Raw genomic sequence first — 24,820 nt, forward strand, 5'->3', positions numbered from 1 at the left:
TGCTGCATTATCTGTCTCCTTCTCTATTTGTCCCTGACCCAGGAAAGCACGGTCTGTGAGGGCAAGGCCCGCTTTCTTCACTGCACCATTCTGGAATAGCTCCTTGCGAGGGGAGACTCTCAAATCTTTGCTGCACGGGTGCAATCTTCCTCATCTGATAGGCACGGCCAGATCCCTCTTTGATAGATTTGTGTTTCGGCTTTAAAGTCACGAGCCCGTGCAACCCTCGTTAATCTGCCATAATTTTCTTTGGGCTTCTTGTCCTCCATGTTTTTGCAAATAGTGGCCCTAAAATATTCATCACGGGTTCCTGTGGGCGCTGGGGCGGCCTCAGCTCTGCGGGTCCTGGAAGCGTCACTTCCCAGCTGGGGTGTGAGCCAGAAGAAACAAAGTGGGCTGGCAGCACAATCTTCCTAACTAGGCAACACTTTTTCTCCGAGGAACATGTGACAGTCCCACCCATTTAATGTAAGAGCCCAATCAAGGGAGAAGCATTGATCCAGCTGATCTAGCCCTCATCAGAAAAATCATCCCCTATCTAAACTATCTTGATTTACAAGATTCTTAATGGCTCAAAAGTGCTGTATCAGCTTAAGCCGATCTAAGAAAATAAACATTTCATAACTGTGATACTATAACCGCCTCCAGACACAGAACAGCTCAGCCCCAGTGGCTGGCTCTTATAAATAAAGCAGGCAAAAGCACACTACAGAAATAACTAGAATTTCTGTGACTTCATGGGGAGCCAAATGGAAATGCCCTTGCCAAGCAAATGCTAAAGTCATCCCGTAGTCAAATTGTGGTCAGGCGCGAGGTGGGGGCCGGACATTTTGCTCCGAGAGCCCCTTCTCTGGTGGGACCCGGTTCCCTCGAGGCCTCAAGTGGAATTTTTAGGCTTTGGGTTTAGAGAAAGGGGACCCACGACAACAAAATGAGTTCACTGAAAGGGTCTGGTGAAAACCAAACAGAAACGAAACGCCAGCAGCAGGCCCGGAACCAGCCGGACTCAGTAGCTTCTGTGTTTGGCATCGCTGGCCCGTGGCATCTGGATTCACAACGGCCTGCAGCCCAGCAGGGTCCTGTGTGATTAAAAACAGGCCAGGCACTGGTCCATGAGACCGAGATTTTCAGCATCACTGGTTAAAATAAAAACAGTTTCCTGTTAATCAGAAGGGGCCAGTTATCGGAAGAACCCCATTTCCTCAGCATGTTAATTTTTGAGATTTTATGGTGATAAAAAGAAAGCAAATTATTTTTCAAGGGAGTCTGCTATAGCAATTTCTCTGGGAAATGATATTTTCTGGGACAAGGGATCCATGTGGGGTTTTTTGGATGGGTGTAGGAGTACCCCAGACAAAATCAAGGGAGCACTGCCCCCCCGCCTTGCCCACTGGCTGGGTTCTGGGGTCACTGTGCCTCCATACGGGCTGGGCTGCACTGGAGTCAAGGATGCCCAGAGAGGTCATTGGGTTCATTCTGGCCCCCGTGGTCTTTCCCTGGAGGGTAGCTGGTGATTTTTCTTACTCCCCAGATTCCAGATCCTCTCAGTAACTAGCTTGGCTGTCTGCATGATGGGCAGTCAAGAGAGAGGAGTGAATGAGTCAGAAAGCCAGGCAAACACGAGGTTTGGGAAGGCTCCTGGCAGGTGGGGACCTGTGTGAATCAATGGGTCATCACCTCCGTGACTTCAAGACTAGCAGGCACTAGCCACAAAGTCCCATCTTGGCCCCATCTGGAGTCTTCTAGAGAGTTCCAGCATTTTCTGCACAAGGCAGGGACCATAAGGCTGGGGTTTAACAGATGTGCCTGCAGCGGCTAAGGTAGCTTATAGGTCAGGGAGAGCCTTCTTCCATGTTCATTGGTAAGGTCAACCTTCAGTGAGCTCAGGCCCTCAGAGCACCAGCAAGAAAATATTTTCCATGTGACGTGAAACTGTTTCTCATATGCAGAGGCACACCAAACAAACCTAACAATGTTGCAGACACTTTGGAAGCCAAAGAAACTTTTCTAGTTTCTGAGGCTGTGTGAAAAGCCTGCCATGGCCGGACAGCTGGTAGTTTGAAGATTCTCTCCTTTCATTCTTTTCTTTTGGTTTCTTCCCCTATCTGGTCCCCTCCTTCCCCAGCCATAACAGCCTGGGCTCCCCTGAAAGCCTCCCTCCAGCTGTGAACTTGTGGGGAAGTGCAGAAACCATGTCCTCTGAGAGCAGAAGTCTCAGCGGCCCAGGGGGGGCTCCCAGTCTCAGGGGGATGCCACCCCAAACCGGTCCATGGCAAATCCAGCCAACGATTAGAGACCACGCTGGCCGGTCCAGGCGCTATTGGCCACAGCAGCAGACTGAGCACTTGCAATGTCGCTAGTGGGAATGGAGATTCTAGAAGTATAAAATACACAGCAGATTGGGGATACCTGGCAGAAAAAGAGAATGTAAAATGGCTCATTAATAGTGTTTCTGAAATTATACTATTTTTGATATATTGCATTAAATAAAATACATTCAAATTAACTTCACTGTTTGCTTCTTTTAACTGATGCGTGTGGCTGCTAGGAAACTTACAATGCCACTGGGACCTCACCTGGATTTTGTCAGGTGCGTGTGTCAGATGATCCCGGAGCTCAGGCTGGCCTTTCTGGGCGCCGTGGCACCCAGACCTGGGAAGCCGAGATGTGATTTGTCCCCAAGCCCTTGAGCCCCGCGGGAGGAGAGGGACCTGTGTTTGCCCTGCAAGTCTCTGGTCCAGAGAGACAGTGGCCCACACAAAGACGTTTGTCCAAGAGGAACAGGTGTTGTTCCAACGCTGGGGAACCCTCCGAGGCCCATGCTGTCTGCTCTGTTTTCTCAAAAACCCTACCCAGTGGGCTTAATGACTGCCCGGGTGTCACAAACAAGGCAGCGGAGGTTGGCAACAGGCATGAGGTTCCACCAGGTAAGAGAAGAAGAAGGCAGGGCTGCCCCCTCCTGCTCCCTGCTTCTGCCCCCGGTGCCCCCGCCGTGCCCCACCCAGTTCCCGCAGCTGCGGGGACCCGCGCCCCTCCCCTCCCCTCCCCTCCCCTCCAGCTGGCTGCAGGCCCCGGCGGCTTTCCTGACTCTGCCCGCCGCGCCTGATCCAACAGGTACAACCCCGAGTCCCTGCCCGGCACCCAGCACTACGCCCCAGGCTGTGGAATGTCGGGGAAGCATCCAGCCGCCCGCATTTCCAAGTTCCCAGCTGGCTGGGGCCCCCCGCGGCTTGGGTGGGGCCAGAGGGGCCGCGGAGGCGCCGGCTCCCCCTGCGCCCTCCCCCTGCCTTCCCTGCTCCTCCTCTGCTCCCCGCAGGGGCCTCCTGGGGCCTCTGCCTTCGGCCCAGCCCTGTGTTTTCTGTTTCACCCTGGCAGGTTCCATCTGGCATTTAGATCTTATAAATAGCGGCGGCTGGGGTGGGACTCGGGCGGAGACCTGGAGCTGGTACTCCACCCTGCAGGGGGAAAAAAAGCTTGTTTAATTCATTTCTGCACTTGGAAGCCTCTCCCTGTTTCCAACGCCAATTAGGCGGCGGCTGCCGGGGTTTTTCCTCTCCTCGTCCCAGGATGGGCGGCTGGTGGCTGGTTCTCGGCCCCCGCTGCCTTCAGCTCCAGCAGGAGGCTGGGTGGGGCGGGCCGGGGAGCCCCCCCCACCTCCCCGGGCTCTGAAGGGGCCCGGCTGAGTCGCGCTGACTTTCTGCGAGAGCCTGTCGGTGGGGCTGGGCGAGGTTCCACCGAGGACCCAGCCCTTCTCTGTTTCTTCCAGGAGGCAGGAATTTGGGGAAAGAGGAAGCCCCCAAACTGGTACCCTAAACAGATACCCCCTGGGAGGGTTCTGGCCTCTTCTCTCCTGGAGAATGTGGGTCTCCGCCCTGTGCATCCTCTCCGGCCTTGTCCTTTGTATGGGCTTTCAAGAGCAGGGTCCTGGGCACCGCAGTGGGGATTACAGTGCCGGCCCAGAGTTCCTGGGAGGGGGCCCTGGTTCAGTGTATGGAAGGCACTGGGCACAGCGCCTGGCACACAGCGAGGGCTCCCAGGTGTTCTCGCCAGCTTCCACATAGACTGAGACAGGGAGCAGTTCCTGAAGTTTCCAAAGCAACTTAGAGGAAGACCAGAAATAAACTGGAGGGTGTCCAGTTATCGGCCAAATGTTAGTATCTTAAGAAACTTTTAAAAATGAAAGCATTAGGTAATAAAATGTAAAATCTATATTAATACGCAATTTTTTAAAAAAAAAAAAGCATTACATCATAAAATAAGAACAAGAAAGCAAAGCAAGTGGGTATGTCAGCAGACAAAAATGGGGGACACCCAAGCACTCACCCTCCAGAGATCATCGTCATTATGAAAATTTCTTGATGTGTGACCTTTTGGCTCCTGCTTTATACATATATTAATTCGCGCGTGCGCGCGCGTGTGTGTGTGTGTGTGTGTGTGTGTGTGTGCGTGCTTGAGTGCTCACGTGCCTGCTTGTGTCTGGGCCGACAGGATGAGGCTCTGATGTCATTAGTGAAAAGGGTTCTTTGGCTGTTGTGGATGTGCCTGGGGTGGAGAGATGGGCCTGGGGTGTGCAGGGCGTCCCCCAGACAGAAAAGGGATGACCGGGAAGGGATGTTATGACCTTTGTCCTCAACCCTCCTTGGAACCAGGTTCACGTTTTCGCCACAGAGATGGGTAAGGACCGTGGTGTGGAGGAAATGTCTTTCTGAAGACTTTGTGAGACTCTGGGCATTGGCCTCAGCAGCCGAATGACAAGCTGTGACACAGAGTTGGGGGGACGGTCTTGGCGCTGCCAGCGGTGGGAGGTTTCGTGAAGGGTCTGTTTGGTGGACTCCAGCCCTGAGGACTCACTGCCGAAAAAGCCAGTGGAGAACTCTGTGTAGTTCCTGAGGCTGAGACACCGACACCCTCTTCACAGTTGCCTGAAAATAATGGGAAGATTTCAAAGGGAGGTTCAGGTCCTCCTGTTTGGCAAGGGGAGCTCGGAGTCATTGGAATTGGGGCATACATGTGAATATGATGTCATTATTAAGTAATATTGAATCATTTGTGTTGCTTCATTAGTAGCTCTTGCATGGTTAATTAGGATGAAAATGTATTATTGATTGATTTGATTATTTTTTTATTCAAGTATAATTGACATACAGTGTTACATTCATTTCAGGTGTATGATATTAACTCAATAGTTCTAGGGGCGCCTGGGTGGCTCCGTGGGTTAAAGCCTCTGCCTTCAGCTCAGGTCATGATCCCGGGGTGCTGGGATCGATCCCCACATCAGGCTCTCTGCTCAGCAGGGAGTCTGCTTCATCCTCTCTCTCTCTCTACCTGTCTCTCTGCCTACTTGTGATTTCTGTCAAATAAACAAATAAAATCTTAAAAAAACACAAAAAGCCAGTTTTACACCTTTCTCAGTGCTCATTATGGTAAGTGTATTCTTTAATCCCTTTTACCTATTTTGTCCCTCCCCTCACCCACCTCCCCTCTGATAACCACCAGTTTGTTCTCTCTAGTGAAGAGTCCATTTTTTTTTTTGCTTCCACAGATTCAATTCCAGCATTTCTTGAACAAGATTAGAAGGTAAGAGTCAAAGCAATTCCTCCCCAATAGTCTTCAGATCCTGTCAGAATCTAGCCGGAGACACTACCGGCTATTCCAAGATGGCTGGCGTCTTTCATTCCTCTGAACTCCATCCTTCCTTGGCATGATGGAGAAGGAAAAGGAACTCAAGACCCACCCAGTGTAGCATCTTACATCTAATCAGGTCCCCAACTGAGCGAACAATTTGAACTTCACACATCCCAAGTTGCAAGGGTGGGCCAAGATTCTTGGCACCTGGGACTACAGCTTTGCCTTCTTTGGGAGCTAGAAATCTGACGCTGAAGAGAGCATCAGCTGCGTGCCGGGCCCCTGGGAAGAAGCACACCCTCCTACATAAAGCAAAGGTCACCATCTGGACTTTACACTCATCCCTGTGTCTAAAGCATAGGCCAACAGAGGAGGAAACTCTCCCTACAGGAGCTTCAGCCCTTCCTGGGTGATACCAGCGTCTTGCAGGGCACCTTGGGGGAGTTCTACTATACAGAATGTTCCTTCTGTACATGGCGCCCATGAGTCAAGCTCCTTAGGGATATGAGGTCAGAGAAAGCTTGGGGCTGGCAGGTGCTGAAGGTCCTTCAGATAGAGCCTTGTCTTGGGACCTCTCTGACCTGTGGAAGCCTCCAGGGGTCAAACCTCTTGCTCTCTCTTCGATGGGCCTCCCTTCCCCAACTAGAAAGAGTATCGTTGTCTCCTCTGCATAATGTTGAACTTCTTCTTCTTCAGACATTAAGTCTTTATTATCAGATGTCAAGATGCTTTGTACTCAGGCATCAATGTCACTCCTCAGAGAGACAGTATTTTATAACCTGAAGACAGAGAAGAGCATGGAATAGTGGCAGGTTCAGAAAGTTAATTTCATTCATTAATTCCTTTTTCCTTTCAATGAGTGCCTAGAGAAGTCCTTCTTAAATCTGCCATTTCCACTGCTACCGCCTCGTTCAAGCCAACACGCTCTCAGAGCTGGAACACTGCGATAGTTTTAATAGTTCTATTTGCTTCCGTTCCTTTTTTTTCTTTAATATTTAAAAACATTTTTTTTAAGTTTATTAATTAGTTAATGTTTAAGTAAGCTCTACACCCAACATGGGGCTCAAACTCACGACCCCGAGATCAAGAGTTGCTTGCTCTACTGACTGAGCCAGGCGTTCTTGACTTTCTCCAGCCATTCTCATCAAAGCGGTCTTTAAAATAAAGGAAGGGGGGTGCTCCTGGGTGGCACAGTTAAGCTTTGGGCTCTTGGTTTTGGCTCAGGTCATGGTCTCAACGGTGGTCATCTCATAGTCATGAGATTTGTCGGGTTCTGTGATCATCATGAGGCCAGCTTGAGATTCTCTCCCTTTCTCTCTGCCTCTCCCACTCATGCTTGCTCTTGCTCTTTCTCTCTAAAATAAATAAATCTTTATTTATTTATTTATTTTTAAAGGGGGCCACTGGGTGGCTCAGTTGGTGAAGGATCCGACTCTTGATCTCAGCTCAGGTCATGATCTCAGGGTTGGGAGATGGAGCCCCGGGTCATGCCTTGGGTTGGGCTTTGAGCTCCTTGGGAATCTGCTTGATTCTTTCCCTCTGCCCCTCCCTCACTCCTGCACATGCTCGCGCGCTCTCTCTCTCTCTCTCACTCAAATAAATACATCTTTAAAAAAAATAAAAAAATACAACTTTAATCTTGCCCCTCTGGATCCCTGCTGAAAGTCATTGACTGGCTTTCCCCCTTCTATCCATCGCTCTCAGATGACGACTAAACCCCCGGAGGCCCTGCAGACCACGGCTACTGCCTGCTCCCAGGGCCAGTTCCTCTTCCTCTCTGAGCTGCAGTGACCCTGGCTGTCTTTCAGATCCTCAAATCTGCAGGAGCCTCCCCTCCTGTTCCAGAGCCTTCTCCTGGACTGTCCCCTCCCTTTCCCTCTTCCCTTAAAATTAACTCTTCTACTTCAGATCTCCGCTCAGACCTCACTTCCTCAAAAAGCCCTTCAGAGCCTCCAGGCTTGAACAACTTCCTTGCAATAGGTTCTCTTAACACTCGGTAATGTCCCTTCGTACCACTTACCAGGGTGAGTGCCTGTGTACGTTTCTGGGGGGTTGTCTGATATTGAGCGGCATTAGTCTGTGTCCCCAGGGGATTAGAACTACCTGAGACTCGGGACTGTGCCTGCTCGCTCTCCATCATATCCTCAGTGCCTAGCACAGAGCCCAGCACAAAGGTGCCCAGTGAATGTTGTCAGATGCTTACTTGCCAGGTATGGAGTCTTGGCTCCCAGCAGTTTGCCATCAGCTAGGACAGGAAAAGACCCCAGCTTACTCTCCAAAGCTCTCTTTAAGTGTTATCTTTGTTACGATGTTCCCTGTCCCTTCCCCTTTCCTCCCCTCTAGCCTGGGCAAGATAAAGCTCTGGCAGCACGTGCCCCAGCCCACTCTCTGCTCCTTATGGATCCCTCCTGGTCCTCTAGAAGACTGGTCTGACCTCACTGTACATTCAGCGGGGCAGCCCCGCCTAGATGCTTGTGTCCGTTTCTTAGGGCCGCCATAACTGAGTCCCATGAACTGCTTAAAACAATAGTTTATTTTCTCACAGTTCTGGAGGCCAGAAGTCAAAAATCAAGGTGTTGGCAGGGCAATGCTCCTTCTGAAACAGGCAGAGGAGACTCCTTCCTTATCCCCTCGAGAGTCTGATGTTTGGTGTTTCTTGCTTTGTAAGTGTGTCACTCCAGTCTCTGCCTCTGTTGTCACGTGTCTGTCTTATAAGGACACCAGTCACGTTAGAGTAAGGGTCCACACTACTCCAGAGGACCTCATCCTAATCTTAACTAATTAGATCTGCAGCTACCTTATTTCTAAATAAGGTCACATTCTGAGCTCTTGGAGGGTTTAACTTGAACATTTCTTTTTGAGGGATACAGTTCAACTCATAACAAGCACATTGGGTAACTCACGCTCAGTCCCAAATTGCCCTCCGTGTCTTTTCCCCAAGCTCAGTATCCTCCTGTATTCACCATCGTAATTGATGCCACTCAGTGGGATCTAGAGAAGAAAAGAAAGTCAACCTATTTTTCTCTTTCTTCCATAGCTAATTAGTCATCAAGTTCTACTGACTGTCTCTATCACCGCTCTCATATTCATCCCCAATGACCCTAGTTCCTCCATCACCTTTAACCTGGACAACTGTAGGAACCAAACCATTCTTTGCATCTCCTATTTCAATCCCTTTTTAATTCATCCCCTGTGCTGCTGCATGAGGAATGCATTTAAAACACAATATGGGGGCCTGGGTGGCTCAATTGGTTAAGCGGCTGCCTTTGCCTCAGGTCATGATCCTGGGTCCTGGGATGGAGCCCCATGTCAGGTTCCCTGCTCAGCTGGGAACCCTGCTCGTTCTCTCTCTCTCTCTCTCTCTCTCTTTCTATCTCAAATAGATAAATAAAATCTTTTTTTAAAATCCCACAAATATGATCACAATACTATGTTTAAAACTCTTCAAAAGCTTTGCTTTGGACATACAGTGGCCCAGACTCCCGTGCACGGTGCACAGGAGTTCACCATCTTATCCTTACCTTTCTTACCTTCTGCTACTGCCTCTCCGCACCCACTTCTCTGATAACTTTGAACCTTTCTGTTTCCTAAGCCTAGGAAATGGCTTCACGCCTTTGTGCTTGTAGCAGAGACGTTAACTATGTTCATGGAATAGCCACGTGGTCCTGTACATTTCACCGTCTCCTGGGCGATGGGATTAGTTCTTGCCAATGCAGTGGGAGTGGAAATTCTATAGATCACCTCTGCGCTGAGGAATTTATTTTCCATGGGTTTCCTGCCAGCTTTTTGTGTCCTTCAGTGCCAACATGGTAGCTCCATGTTCTGGGTGGTCCCACTATAAGAGTGTATGGACACCGCTAACTTCAGTCCTCAGGGTACTGTATAGCCTTGTCTGCTGCTCCTCCTACCCACCCCCTAAGCAGCTGACCTGCCTTGGACCGATGATCCCAGTGGAAAATGAATCTTAGTTATATTTAGCTTCTAAGACTTCAGGGTCATTTTGTGACTGTGGCGTAACTTAGGCGATCCTGACTCATGCAGTGCCTCTGTCCAAGCTGTTCCCTGCGCCTGCCTTCCCCACTTTGACCGCCTGGCAAAGTCTTAACTGATCCTTTCAGCCCGACGGTCTTCTCGTCTGTGAAACTGATCTGACCCTTTGCCAAGCAGAGTTCATGACTCCCTCCTGTGCTCCCACTGCACCTGGTAGATCACGCCAATATTGTCCTTCTGGCCTGTTTTCACGATAACTTAGTATCCACTGAATCATGAAATGGTAGAAGGCGCGTGCCTCGGGGTCAGCGAGTGTGTGTTCTTAGCTCTCACGTTTGTACCTCTAGCACCCCACAGGGTGATTGGTACAAAGGGGGTACCCAAGCCAATAAATGATGAATGAATGAATGAATGAATGGACCATAGGGAGTCTATCAGTGGCGAGTGATGGGGAAGGCCTTAAGGAACATGAAAACACCATGTGGTTCATTGTGGCTTGGAGACATCAGGGGTCGGTGGCTGCGATTTTGAGATCATGCGGTGTTCAGAGTCCAATCAGCGCATTCAGGATACCTCCCCGAGGCTTTGGGAAAGGAAGATAAAACTCTCACGTGTGCAATCAGGAAGATGAAGTTTAAAAGGAGGTCCAAAAATTACTTTTAACTCAGGAGTGAGTTAGAGTGGAATAAAAGTGGGTCTTGTTAGCAGAAAGTGATGATTTAGGAAATAGCATTACACGTGTGCGACACAGCCAGAATGACTATCAAATTCGTATATATCCGGCTCACTGGAAAATCACGGAACAGGGCTTGTGAACAAAATGCAACTCTCTCTCTCCCCATCTGTCTATCATCGCTCCGTCCCTGAGAGCAGCAGTAGGCTGATCCACATTCTGGGCGGCACCCCATGGTCTCCTACATTTTATTCGAAGGCTGCAGAATCTCCCTTCCTCCCACGCTGACTTGGGCAAGCGGATGAACTCACTGTCCTATTCAGACAGTGCAAAAATCCTTTGAGTTGCAAAACAAACAAACAAAAAAGCAAAAAATAAAAAAATTAAAAAAAAAACAAAAAAAAAAAAAACCAAAAAACCCCCAGCCTCACTTCAGACCTTAACATTCCAAGTCCCAGGTAATAGTTAAACCCCTGAAACTGATTCAGCCTGAAATCCTTTCTTCTCCCTTGGCTCAGACCTGCCTCGTCCTGGAAGTCTGCCCTGGGAAAGGGGGACCGGTCCTTTTCCTCGCCTCTCCCTCTACTTACCTCCTCCCCCTGGCTAGCTGCTGTTTCCCTCCATGCTTGGAATGAAGCCCAGAAAGGGGAGAGGTAAGGGAATAAGATAGTTCTCACGTGGCTGGGTGGCCTAAGCCCTCTGGGCCGGCAGCTGGCCTCTGTGGGGTGGCCTGGCAGATGATTAAAGTGGGCTCTGTCACAGACTCTGCAGCGGCCTCCAGCTGGGCCCCCCGTCTCCCGTGGTTCTCTTGACCCAGGCTGAAGGGCTCTCTCCCTCTGGGTGGTCTCATGTGACTCCTTCCCCAGCTCCTGGGATTCCGGGGGTATGACGGCCAATCCCTTTCTGCTGAGGTCTTCTGTTCATGCCTACAAGCCCGAGACCACCCCACACTGCCCCACACCTGCTCCCTTTCCCACGGGGCCCACATCTGGCCTTGGGACATTCTCTGGGCTCTGCCACCAAAGTGGTATCCACTGCTAACGCTGAAATGTCTCTGTTCCAGCCCTGGGTTACGGACTTGACATTTGTTATCCCAGATCATGCTCCTCACCGCCTACGAAGCAGGTACATCTGGCAGGTCATACCCAGGAGTGTTTATTTAAAAACTTCTGCCTTAAGGTCTGTTGTCACAAAGCACTGCAGGCACCTTTCACCTGTCACTGGCTTTGATCACGGACGGAGGGATTGAGAGATGGAGGCTCTAGCTTAGTTTGACCATTATTAACTCACTCTGAGACTTAGGGTGAGTCAGCACAGACTCGTCAACACCCAGCTGCCTTCTCATCCCAAAATTCTAGGACTCCAGACATAATTCTAGAATAAACAATTGCGTGTCGGTGTTTCATGTGGCTGGTGAAAAAAGCCTCGTTAGGACCTTAGACGTGGAGAAGCCCAGGCAGTACAGATAGAGGTCATCCTTAAATGTCTGGAGCAAATCTAAGCTCTGAGAAGATGTTATTTAAAATGTCTCAAAATCCAGGTCTTTATCATTGTTGTTTCTTTTAAAATTTTATTTATTTGTCAGAGAGAGAGAGCGCATGAGCACAGGCAGGGGGAGCAGCAGGCAGAGGGAGATGCAGGCTCCCCGCTGAGCAGGAAGCCCGCTGTGGGACTCAATCCCATCATGACCTGAGCCAAAGGCAGACGCTTAACCCACTGAGCCACCCAGGTGTCCCCTGCTGCGTCTTTTAGAATCCTAGTGAGAAGTCTCACTAAAAGGAGAGGTTTTAGCCCATGATTTCAAGAACCTGAAAAACATTTGTCCTTCTGACTCGTTAACTCCACTAGCAGAAATAAATTCTGAAAAACAATCAGCAGCACACACCGGGATCTGTGAATGACGCTCGTCTTCATCTTTAGTAAAAAGTAGGAACAGCTCCCCTCCTTCAATGGCTGCTCACCTGACTCCAGAAAGGCTCTCGGGGTGCACTGAATATAGCAGGGCTCTCTCCCCTCCCCCGACTGTGGTTGTACAACACCCATCCGCCTCTGCTGTTGTATACATTCATTTGTTCACTGTTGACTTTCTTTCTTCCGGCTGAGCTCTTAGCCCCACGAGAGCAGCAGGGGCAGATCCAAATTTTGTGAGGCCTGGAGAGCCTATAAATCTGAGGTCCTCGTTCCAAAAAACAATTAAAAAAAAAAAAAGAACATGGAAATGAATATTGATTTGGAATGAAAAGAAAAAGTCCTTGGACGGCTCCTCATTAGCCTTAGAGTGAATGGGCTTCAGAGTGGAAGGGGTGTGGTCTGTCTTATTCAAAGTGGCGTCCCCTGGATCTAGAACAGAGTCTGGCCCGTAGTAGGTGCTCAAGAAATACCTGCGGAATGAAAGAGCGACTGACGATTGAGAGCCAGTTCAATGAATGAGCTGGAAGAGCTAGAAGGAGTTTTCATAACCGGCCCCCAGACACCATCAGTAATCAAAAAAACTGGTTTTTGCATGGAGGTCTCACTCCCCTTTTCTCTGGGTGCGTGGCTGGACCACTAGACTCCATCCCCAGCCTCTCCAGTGGTCAGGGGTTCTGTGACCATGTGACGCAATTGTTGCAAGTTAAAACGCGAACAGAGATCATGCTGCCACTTTTTGGCTTGGGCCTTAAGTCCATGGGTATGCCCTCTCCTCCTGGCTTCCTTCCGCCTGCTGTCTAAAATCCAGACGTGGTGGTGGATTCAGTTTGACAAGATCTGGGGTTGGCAGAGCAACAACATGGAAAGAACCAGGGTTCTCAAGTGATTGATCGTAAAGAAACAGATCCTTCACTGACCAGCACAGTTTACATCAGAATTGTGATGTGACAGAGAAATAAGCTTCATTCTGAAAATCATATTTGTTTTGTTTTGTTTTGTTTTTTTAAGATTTATTTGTTTGAGAGAGAGAGAGAGTGCACATGTGCAAGCAGGGAGGGGACGAGGGGGAGGGAGGAAGTATTTGAAACAGACTCCGCACTGAGCACTGAGCACTGAGCACAAAGCCCTACCCGGGGCTTGAATTCATCAGGGCAAGATAACGACCTGAGCAGGAAGCAAGAGTTGGAAGCTCAACCCACTGACCCACCCAGGCACCCAAGTTAAGGTGTCTTGAGGCCTGTTATAGCCACATAGCCCCACACTGACTAACACCTTTTTAATTAATTAGTTAATTAATTAAAAAGATTTTAATTATTTATTTGACAGGCAGAGATCACAAGTAGGCAGAGAGGCAGGCAGAGAGAAAGAGGGGGAAGCAGGCTCCCTGATGGGCAGAGATCCGGATGCGGGGCTCGATCCCAGGACCCTGAGATCATGACCTGAGCTGAAGGCAAGACGCTTAACCCACTGAGCCACCCAGGTGCCCCGTGACTAACACCCTTTTTTAAATCCTGGTCTTTTTCATCAAGCTGCACTCTCTCCTAGCAACACTACCAGAAACAAGGAGAAGGATTTATTCCCAGTCAGCCTGAGAGAGGTCCTGCGGCTTTCTCTGGGCTGTTCCTTACGCTTCCTTCCCTGGTAGGACATCAATGGCTCACTATGTGTCCGGTTCTGTCTGAAGTACTTTCCATGAAATGGCTCATTTCATCCATACCCTTGAAGCACAAAGATTACGTCCATAGCTGTGAAGTGAGAGAGCGGGATTTAGAGCCCCGCTGGCTGGTTCCATGGCTCACTCTCCCAGCCACCGTGGTACTTCTTCTGACTCTCTTCCTTCATTTCTTTCTTTCTTTCTTCTTCTTCTTCTTCTTTTTTTTAAGATTTTATTGTTTATTTGAGAGACAGAGAAAGAGCATGCGCAGAGGAAGAGGAGTGGGGAGAAGGAGCTTCCCCGCTGAGCCCAGAGCCCACTCCTGGGCTCAATCCCAGGACCCTGAGATCCTGACCTGAGCGGGAATCAGACACTTGACCAACTGAACCATCCCGGCGCCCCTTGCTTCATTTCTTTTGCAGCCGTCCTGTCCTTCAGATCATTCAGTTCTCCCACTGCAAAGAGGCCAACAGAACACCAGGTGGCCATAAAGAAAAAGAAGTTTCTGCCCCCCTCTCTTTGTCAATGGTTTTGCCTTTTATATCCCTTCGGTATCTTCCTGTGGTGTGGGCAGCTCTAGCGTTTGGGGGGTGCTGTTTGGTACAAATCACCAGCTTTCCATCAGGCACCCTGGGCACAGTGATGAGAGCCCTGAACTGGGAGCCCAAGGTTCTGTCTCTTCACCTGGGTCTGCCATGGGCTGGTGTACAACTTTGCCCATGGCACTCTTCTCTGTAAAGTGACAAAGATGGATGAGCTCATTGGGAACTAAGGTTCCAGGGCTCTGAAATCGATACCCTGTGCGTCTTCCCTTCCTCGGTACACTCTCTCTGTCCACTGGCACGGCTGGCCTGTCTTTTTGCAGAAGGCCAGGGGGCAGGGCTCAGCTCCGTATTCAGGGTTTCGGAGGGACACCACATGGTTCCACTGGATTTAGAGACACAAAAGGAGAAGACGAGGATGAGTCAGACTCTGCTGGTTTCCTAACAGCTGCTCCTTATGGGCTCCAGCGTCTCCCGCATATACAGATGCAAGTGAAACAGGATTCAAGAGTGAGAGTGGGGACGAGGAAGCTTCTGAGCTTGAAGAGGAGACCTGAGTCCAACCGACCAGTGGAATGATAGCCAGCCTGCAATCCTAGCTCGCCTGCTGGGAGAGCTCGCCCTCCAAGAGACTAGCGGACGAATGTGGGCACCTGTGCCTAGGGACTTCTGCCAATCATGGCAAAATGAGTTTCTCCTAAAAGAGAGAGACTGGGCGAGAAGAAGAAGGTGAGGATACGTGAATGAATAAATAAGGGGACAGGAGATTTTCCTTCTACAGACATCTTTGAGCCATCACACGGGATTGCCCTCCAGGATGGAGTAAGTGGAGCCGGCCATCACGGCTTCATGTTGCCCTGGTGGTGGCCGGAAGCCCTATAGGTCATCGGCAACCTTTGAGTCTGATTGGCTGCTCAGATGGCTCCTTCCTGATGTGACCAGAGTCCCCCTTCTGGAAATGACTCGCGCGTGGTCGATAAGAGTATCAGTTCCAGGCTACGAAAATGGCAGCCAGGCCCCGTGTGGTCATAGGATGAGCAGTGACAGGAAAAAACAGGGAAGAGATAAAACCTTAACCAGGGTGGGCCTCTGCCAAAGGGAGGGGTGTCTGGCACTCTTTTGCTTTCTCAACAAAATTACGAAACCAAGCGCCTTGACTCGCGTGGCTCAGCAGATGTTCGCTTTGCTGCAAATCTCTTCACTCCTCTCTCACTCTGTTGAGGGGGCGGCGCACGGGAGGAGCTGGCAGTGACAGGAAGGGACAGGAGGCCCTGAGAGGTCAGGAGCTGAGGGACAAGGACCGGGAATCCAGAGGAAAGGGGCATCGGAAGGAGCAAGTCTGCATCATGTTTAGCTAACTTCTTTCTAACAAAGGCAACACTCGGTGCAGACACAGATGGTCAGCAATCCAAAGAGCCAGAACCAAAGTCAGTTGAAAACGTACTTTGAGTGGGAAGGTATTCGCAGCATCCATGTCCCACAAACCTCCCACCCAAGGAAGTTGTCCGCTACCTTTCCGAACTTGTCAATGACACCGGTCCCTCGGCGCCACCGCTCTTCCCTCTCTCCTCCTCTCCCCCGTTCCTCTCCCTCACTCTCGTACCACTTACGTGTCTGTCACTTCAATTCAGTCCGGCCGTCTGGAACCTTCCTTCCTAGATATTATCCTCACCTCACATTAAAAGTGGCCTTTTCCTGCTTGATGGGAGCCCCGGTGTCAGGATGGTGGAGGACGCTTGCTGAATGGCAGTGTGATGTGGAGATTTCCTGGGGATTTCAATTACGTGGCTCTTCCTACCTTTTCACGATAAAGGTTAATCACGAGGGGAATGAAAACAACACAGCATCTTAGGGGAAATGAGGAACGGGTCAGATGGAACCCACGGAGGCTGGCCGAGATTTCAATTTTCTTACTGTAATGAAAACTGCATTTCCACTAGCTGTGGCGGTCACCGCTGATAGCATCGTCCCGCGGGTCATGTGGGGCCCACGGATGCTGCCGGCGAGGCTGGTCGCTGAAGCACCTCTCATGGTCGCCTTCCACACCGTCCTGGGGAGGCTGTGAATGAGCAAAGGCAGCGCTTTTGTGTGCAAAAAGAGGCCCAGTACATCATACCGTGGTGATTTAAAAAATGTTTCCTTCCCCTGCCCTGCTTCTGTGACTTTCCCTTCACTGATTTGAATTTGTGGTTTTTTGCATGTGTTCTGCAGGACGCTGGATAGAGGTCAGTCATAGTAAATGACCATGTTATGTTCCAGGGACCTACTCTGAGCCAGGCAGTGGACCCGGGTCTTCCTTTACCTTCTCCTTCCTCCTTCCTTCCTTTTCTTTATTTCTTCATTCCTTCCTTCCTCCTTCCCTCCCACCCTCTCCTTTTCCCCTCCTTCCTTTGTTTGATTTATTTATTTATTTGACACACAGAGAGAGAGAGAGAGAGAGCATGAATGAGGGGGAGTGGCAGGCAATGGGAGAAGCAGACTCCCCACTGAGCAAGGATCCCAATGCGGGGCTTGATCTCAGGACCCTGGGATCATGACCTGAGCCAAAGGCAGATGCTTAATGACCGAGCCACCCAGGCGCCCCTCCCTCATAGCTCCTACTACCCCACACACCAGAGATTGTTCCCCCAGTGCTCACCCATCCCTTCTTCCTTAATAATACAATGCCACATTTGTTTAATCAGACATATGAAGTCCTGTGAGAAGAACACAGAGCCCAGCCTCCTTTGTGGCTACACGTGCCTGTGTGGTCACTGTGTTGCTTCTGCAAAGCAGAAGCGTTGCATGCAATTCTTAGGAAGTGTCCTAAATGGGAAGAAACAGGCCTGTATTTGTCTCTTCTTTTCTGTGCCAACTGGAATGTGGACATGATGGCTGGATGTGAACAGCCATCTTGGACCATGAGGTAGAAGTCACTTACTGGAAATGGTAAAGCAGTAAGAAGGAGCCGCAGTCCCTGATGACTGTGAAGGATTATGCTGAGGGTTTTTTTGTCACTTGCAAGTGAACCTGCCCTGCCAGAAACACCCTGTGAGAAGGTAGTAGAATGAGGTGCTGGAGAATAGGGGCTCTGCGGTCCGACACACCTGGGTTGAAATCCTGCCTCTGCCACACTTCCTAGCTTCTTGATCTTAGGCAAATTATTTAGCTGCCCTAGGTCTGATTCTCATCTGCAAAATCAGTGTAAGTAAAAAATAAACTTTTTTACTTAGGGAAAAATTATATTATAGAATTATATGTATTATAGAAAAAAATTATATTATAGAGTACACTTAAAATAGAAATAATTTTTCACTGTTGTGCCTGGCACATGGTAAGTGCATGACAAAGGATAGATATCATTATTATTTTAATATTATAAGGGAGGAAACAAACCTTGACAAAGTTAGGAAACCTCTCCAAGGCCATGAACACAGATAAACAACTGAGAGTATTAGACCAGGAACCTCCCAAGGCTTGTGATTTTTCCATGACATTGACCACCATGGAGGCCCAGATGTCCCCATGAAAAACAAGGGAAAAAAGTTAACTCTTTTTCATACTTGCTAGTGAGCACACACACTACACACTTTAGGTAGCTCAGCTCATTCTTGGAATGTAAAATTATTAGTTTTACAAAAGGGTCTACCGAAACAGAACGTTTGTTTGCATGAATATGTCCCGATATCAGTAGGTACAAAGTTTCCAGTAAGCTGTGCTGTCCTCTGTGGCACCCCTTAGGGTCGCCGGCTGGTGAACCGTCTGCATGTGACAGGATCACATCCTGCATTTCCTTGAGTCTGTGCAGAGCTCAAGCTCACTTTTTCATTTGCAAATGAGTTGAACTTAGAGATCTCAGTCCTTTGTATTTCAAGTCCGGGCCAGCGGGTCCTTTCAGTCAGACCCACGCTGAGGTTTGGATAGGACCCTTTACAGCCACCGAGGGCTCAAAACAGCAAGGGTGAACTCAGTGCCCCGTAATTCAAGGCGGATGATTTGAGGAGGCAGGGGCTGTGTCTGTTCTGTCCACTGATGCCTCTCTCCTCAGGTCTTAATCGCTATGCAGTGAATGGTGTTTGGGTCAATGGGAGCTCTCAGGATCACCGTGCAATAAACCATCTTGGATAAATCAAGCCACCGAGCTGTCCGTCACAGGACTCCCCCCATGGGGCCCCGGCAGGGGGAATCACTCGTCCAGCTCTGCTCCCAGCACCTGATCCCACCCCTCCCATAGCACTCCTCCTTTCTTGTAGGAAGCTTCTCACCATAGGCTGTTTTTTTTTTGGAGGGCAGGGGGTAGAAGAAAGTGACTGCTCTTAGAAACCAAAGGGGCTAGATCCTCTCCCTGGGAGCTCTGAATTTGCACAACCATTGCAAGAATGTGGGATGGTTGGAGGCCATTGGCCGCAGCACAAGGCTAGAGCACAGACCACATGTCTCTGCTCTGTGTCTCCTTCCCCCTCGGCCTCGCCTTTACCAGCTGCCTTAGTCACTGCCCACATTCCCACCCTTGACTTCCAACCTCCCACGGAGTCTGATGTGCCATGAAGTCCTTGAATAATCCCCAGACCCTTTGTTTCTTAAAATAGCTTTCAAGCAACATTGCAAGAGGGATTTTGCTGCTAAACTTTGTCTTCCCTGATATAACTAAACATTATGTGGTAAATTTCCAAATAGCAGCTTGGGAGCAGCAGAGAGAAGTTGTACAGTCAAGGCCAATATCTTTCCAATTTGGAATATGGAGACCGAAGTCATGGGAGAGGGTGATGGTCACTATTTCTGAAATGATTATTAGGATCAACTCTTTGGCTCTGAAAATGTTGGAAAGGAGTGAGTCAAAAAACTAGAACCATGGCTCAGAACAGTGCCAAACACCTAATCTTATAATCGTTGATGCATTTTTCTCATCAACGAAGAATGTACTTTGGCAGGTTTCTCTCCCTACCCCACCCCCACCCCTCACAGAACGGTCATTGCCATGAAACCTCTCTGCAGGTTGTGATGATTCTGGGTCATTTTCTCAAGTTTGAAATTGTGGATGTGGCCATGGCTGTTTCCAGACAGAAAACAGTGGAATCCTGGAAAGAGCTGAAGAAATGATCAACTGTGATTTCATACTTTCATCCAACTGAATGAAGAAAGGAGGTCCTTTGGGTTTTACACATCCATGAAAGCAATCAGGCTCTCCTGTTCCCCCCTCTGAGTGTTCTTCACTGAAAAGAATGCACGTGCATTTTTTAAATTGTATCAGAAAATATGTTTCTTTGGTCTTTATAGCTTAAAAAGAATGTTTTTGAGAATCAAGCTTTGCAGGCTGATTTTAATAGCAGCATTTCTGTTGGAGTCATTGCCTCCCTTCTTCCTCATCTTTTTCTGAATCCACTGGAAAAAGCAAAAAAACAAAGCAGGGAGGCCGAGAGACACCAAAATAGCATCTTTCCTATTGATAAGGGTGACATTAGAGAAAGTGGAACATACCTGTGGGCACATGGACTTCCTAAACCTGAGCCCACATATTGGCTGGACCTGCCCATCTGGCCACGGAGAGAGTCAGACCACTGCTAGCCTCCACACAGGGTAGGTGTGGAGAGCTTTCCTGCTATGCTGGCTGTGGGTTTGAGAGCCACCTAGATCATCTTTTCTCTGGTATTTCCTAAAAAGAGGAAGACACAGGAAGGGGCTGGGCTGTCCATGCTCCGTTTCTTCTCAGAGATTCCCCAGTTAGGTAAGTCCCTCCACTGTCCCAGGGAAGGGTGAGTGAGGCTTCAGGGAGATGCTCTTTAGCGCTAACGGGGCTCACAGCCCAGGGAAGGGCGCTCCTGAGTGGGAAGAAGTACCTTCCCTGTGAGAGTCTTCAGTGACAAAATCTACTGCAGTCAGCATTTTTTACTTACCAGTTTGGGTTTCTATCCCTCCCTCCTCCTCACTGCCCCTTGAACGTACTAATTTGAGCAAGAGGAAAAGAAATCTGCATAGGAAAAAGAACACTGGAGACCTGGGTCCTCGTTGGGCTGGTGGGTAAGTCATGTGGACTCTCTGAGTCTTGTTCTCCTCCAGTCTGAGGGTGTAAAAGAGGTTGTTCCTTGCTAAAGTCAGTCCTATGGGATGGCTTTAGCTATCCCATACATTTCCTTTTGGGAACCTTGCCCTCCCCTGTATTTTCACCTTCTCTTCTCCCCCGCTGAGATACCACCATCGGCTTTGGCCACTTAAAAACAATATCCTCAATTGACCCTTGCCCTTTCTAGCAACTTCCTTAACTCTGTATCATCTTTTTTTTTTTTTTTAAGATTTTATTTATTTATTTGACAGACAGAGGTCACAAATAGGCAGATAAGCAGGCAGAAAGAGAGAGGGGGAAGCAGGCTCCCTGCTGAGCAGAGAGCCCGATGCGGGGCTCCATCCCAGGACCCTGGGATCATGACCTGAGCGGAAGGCAGAGGCTTTAACCCACTGAGCCACCCAGGTGCTCCATCTGTATCATCTTTTTAAAAAATAAAGCAACTTTTTCAAAATGTTGTCAGATGTGCTGCTTTCTTCTGTCCCTCAGCACAGCGTGGCTTCTGGCTCCTAGCTTTTTGATACTCCCAAATGCTTCTTGCTAGGTTGGTCACTCAGTCTTTTGCAGCTCAGTCCAGTAGACACTTTGGTTCTTATTGTACTTGATTTCTCAGCATTATTTGACACTGCTGACCAGTTCCCTTGCTCTTCAGAAATTTCATTTCCCTTTGTTTTCCTGACACAACACTTTCTTGGTGATCTTCTTCTGAAGGCTCATGTTGTTCTAGTCAGCTAGATCTTAGAGTTCTGCAATACCCAGGCCCTCTCTAGATTTCTCTTTATTCTCTTTCACTAAAAGAATAATTAGACAGTTTATTTATTCAACACAGTTTTATAGGCATCACTATTTGGTAAGCACTCTCTGAGGCATGGAGCATTCAAGAGTGGAAAAAAATTCCCTGCTCTGATAGAGCTCCCATGTTCTAGAGGGAGAAGAGAGTCAATAAATAAATAAGAAAATGAGTATATGATACATTAAGTGATGATGAAAAATAAGTTGAGGCGAGGGAATGCATATTTGTGTGGGGGACAGTGAAACCATAGTTATAGAGAAGGGTCAGGGAGGGCATGAGTGACTAGAAGGGCTTGAGAAGGATTGGTGTTAAATTTCTTTTAAATATTTAACAGAATTCACCTGTGAAGACCTCTGGTCCTGGACTTATTTTCATAGGGAGGTTTGATTACTGATTCATTCTCTTTACTTGTTATAGGTCTGTTATGGTTTCTATTTCTTCCTAGGTCAGTTTAGGCGATCTGTGTGTGTTTCTAAGAATTTGCTATTTCGTGTAAATTATCAAATTTTTGGTATACAGTTGTTCATTGTATTCTCTCCTAATGCTTTTTATCTCTTTACAGTTGGTTGTAAGGTCCCCACTTGCATTTCATTTTATTTCATTTTTTTCTTTGTCAGCCTACCTACAGGTTTGTTAAGTTTTGATGTGCATGACTGAGGCAAGGAACTGTCTAGTGGGCTAGCATTCTAGGTGAGATGACAAGCAACACCAGCTAACATTTACTGAGAACTGACTGTGCATCCAAGTGCGGTAAATGTAGTAATTCGTCTTCTTTTTCTTCTCACTTTCCAGATGAGGAAACTAGGGCACAGGAAAAGGTGAATGTCCTGTGGAGATCCCATGGCACAAGGGGCAGAGGTGTGATTCAAACCAACAGTCTGATTCTAGGGCCCCATCTTTACCTCCACACTCTTACTTTCCCAAACGGTGAGTCCAGTGAAAAGAATTATTATCAGACTGTCAAAACAAAGACAATGAAACAAAACCTCATCTCATATAAATCTCAGTATGTAATTTTTCTTTTTTTTTTAGAATTATCTGAGAAATATGTCATCTCCAGCTTGGATTAAGAAATGGTACAGTAATCTTACCACCTAATTTTACTCCCTAATTGTTCCCAGGATATTAAGGACTAGAGTTGGGCATTCCCTGCTACATTTTGGTTTTCTTAAAAATCCCTAGCTATTTTCCAATATATGTCATTTTATAGAAGATATTTTTTCCCAAGTTTTTTTTTTTCCTTCCTGAGGAAACAAAAGCATGTTTTAACAGCACACAATCCATATGCTGCTGATTTACTTGTACTCAAATCTCCAAAGTGTTGCTTTATAAGAGCTATTTTATTCCCTTCAAACTGGCTTGAATAAACATTTCTTAACATTTTCTTCCTCTTGAACGCTAAGTGGTATTTTGCTAGGGAAAGAATATTCTGAGAACACCATAACTTGATTGGTTTAAGAAGCCAGGGCTTCTTAAAAGGCCCTGGAAAAATATGCTTCCCCATCCACAGCTAAATCATAGGATGATTCAGAACCTCTGGGCAGTTAATGGCATGGGTTAAGGATGCTGATTGCTCCAAAGACACGGAAGAGTTTTTAATCGTTGGCCATTCCTATGCACCCCATGGTGGAATTGTAAGTATTTTTTCTTCTCTATACAGAAAAAGAAAGAAAGAAAGAAAAAAAAGGTGAGTGGGAGAAGAAATTTCTCTTGTCAGCCTGAGCTTTAAAAAGAAGGAGGAAGTATGGGATGAGTGGATGTTTTTAAGCTCAGGCATATGTTGGAGGGGGAGGAAATGAGACTGAGTGAGAAACAAAGTGCTGACGCTGAGGATCCTCCGCGGCCTCAGGATGACCCAGGAATCTCACCAGTTCCTGTAAAAAACGCCACATGCTAAGAGCATGCTTTGTCAAAGAAGTGCCAGCACTGAGTGAAATCAGAAGAATTAGGAGTGGTGTGAACCAGGGCTCCTTGTAAGGTGAGAACTCAGTTTCCCTTCATCCATCCATTGTCCATCCATCCACCTGTCCGTCCATCTGTCCATCTATCCATCTATCTATCCACCTGGCTGTCCGTCCATCCATCCATCCATCCATCCATCCATCCATCCATCCATCCATCCATCTATCCATCCATCTACCACATCCATCTACCCCTCCATCTATCTGTCCATCCATCCATCCACCCACGTGTCCTTCCTTCCATCCACCCGTCCACCCCTCTATCCATCCCAGAAGCACTGGGGAAGGCAGGCAGGAAAGATAGAAGGGAACAGAAATTAAGTTCAGCTGATCATCTGCTATGCCAATAAGGACAGGCTTAATCTCAGGACAATGCTGATGGATTGGTGGTGTCCGCCTGGAATGCTGTATTGAGAAGGATTCTGAGGTCTGGTCTATCTTCTCTAGCAGAGTATTGGGATCAATTCAGGGATATCCGCCATGAGCACAACCGGGGCAAGTATCGGCAGTCACACACATCCTCAAAACCACCATTCTGTGCCACACTCCCAGCTCAGGGCTAGTGAGGGGAGCAGACATAGGACATTTTGGCCTGAAAGCCACTCAGTGTGGGATGGGAGTGGACAGCTGGCCATGGTTAGGAGGAAAGGGCAGGATTTGGGGAATGAGGGCTTGATCTGGGCAGTCCATGCCGCTCTGCCAGGAAAAGCATGAACAACTTCAGCATGCTAGTGAAACTTTCTCTGTTCTGAGCCCTGACATGTCTTACACAGTGTCCTGATCCCTTAGGACCTGGTTACTGAAAGCTTCCCTGGGCCATCCGCTGAAACCCTGGGAAGTCCCAAGAGGTGATGAGCTCAGCTTTGCAAAGGAGCTCGTCCTGGAATTCTACCCACACCAATAAGAAGCAGTTTGCACTCCCAGAATCCTTCTGAGCCACAGTTTTCTCATCTGTAAAATGGAAAGAAACCCCACCCCTGTAGGATTGCAGTGAGGATGAAACATGATGTACAGGTCTGGGCTATAGTGACACTTTCTAAATGACTCGTGTTTTTATTTTGTTATTTTTTAAAGATTTTATTTGTTTATCAGAGAGAAAGAGAGAGAAAGAGCATGCGCACAAGCAGGCAGAGGCGGAGAGGGATGCTGGATGCAGGACTCGATCCCAGGACCCTGGAATCATGACCTGAGCTGAAGGCAGTGGCTTAACCAACTGAGGCACCCAGGCATCCCATGACTCATGTTTTTATAAAAACCCTCACAACTTTAATTTGGCTCCAGGCTTTCTATCAGTCAGTCATATTTATTATACACTTAGTAGGTACAAAAGGGAGCAGAAAGAAGGCTGAGGTCTAGGGTGACACAGAAGACAGGCACAGCATAGAAAACTGTGGGATCAGGGACAAGTGGCTGATTTCCCAGACTTCAGGAAGAGGTGGAGAATTTGAACGCGGTGCCCATTGAGGACAAACAGTAAAGTGACTTCCCTTTTCCCAGCCGTGAATTTGGGATACTCTTCTCTTTTCCTGTGTGGGCTTTTGTGTTCCTCAGAGAAGAAACCTGTACTTCTGAGAAGTGGACAAGAGAAGGTCAGGTTGTTGCTCACGAAACACTGACTCAAAACCCTGAGT

The 24,820-nt window shown here is 48.3% G+C and overlaps 1 long non-coding RNA gene across 3 annotated transcripts; it reads left to right on the forward strand.

The window, feature by feature from the left end:
• The first annotated feature begins 3,045 nt into the window (after positions 1-3,045).
• Positions 3,046-24,300, forward strand: LOC116584980. 3 transcript variants are annotated; one of them, XR_004283408.1, is made up of 6 exons: positions 3,046-3,114; positions 5,543-5,577; positions 21,846-21,918; positions 22,021-22,155; positions 22,261-23,206; positions 24,264-24,300. It is a non-coding gene; the product is annotated as an uncharacterized LOC116584980 (long non-coding RNA). The 3 variants fall into 3 exon arrangements; XR_004283409.1 differs by lacking the exon at positions 24,264-24,300 and having other exon boundaries at positions 22,261-22,304; positions 22,739-23,290; XR_004283407.1 differs by lacking the exon at positions 24,264-24,300 and having other exon boundaries at positions 22,261-23,290.
• The last annotated feature ends 520 nt before the right edge of the window (positions 24,301-24,820 follow it).

The sequence above is a fragment of the Mustela erminea genome, chromosome 2, assembly GCF_009829155.1.
Source record: "Mustela erminea isolate mMusErm1 chromosome 2, mMusErm1.Pri, whole genome shotgun sequence".
Taxonomy (NCBI): Eukaryota; Metazoa; Chordata; class Mammalia; order Carnivora; family Mustelidae; genus Mustela; species Mustela erminea.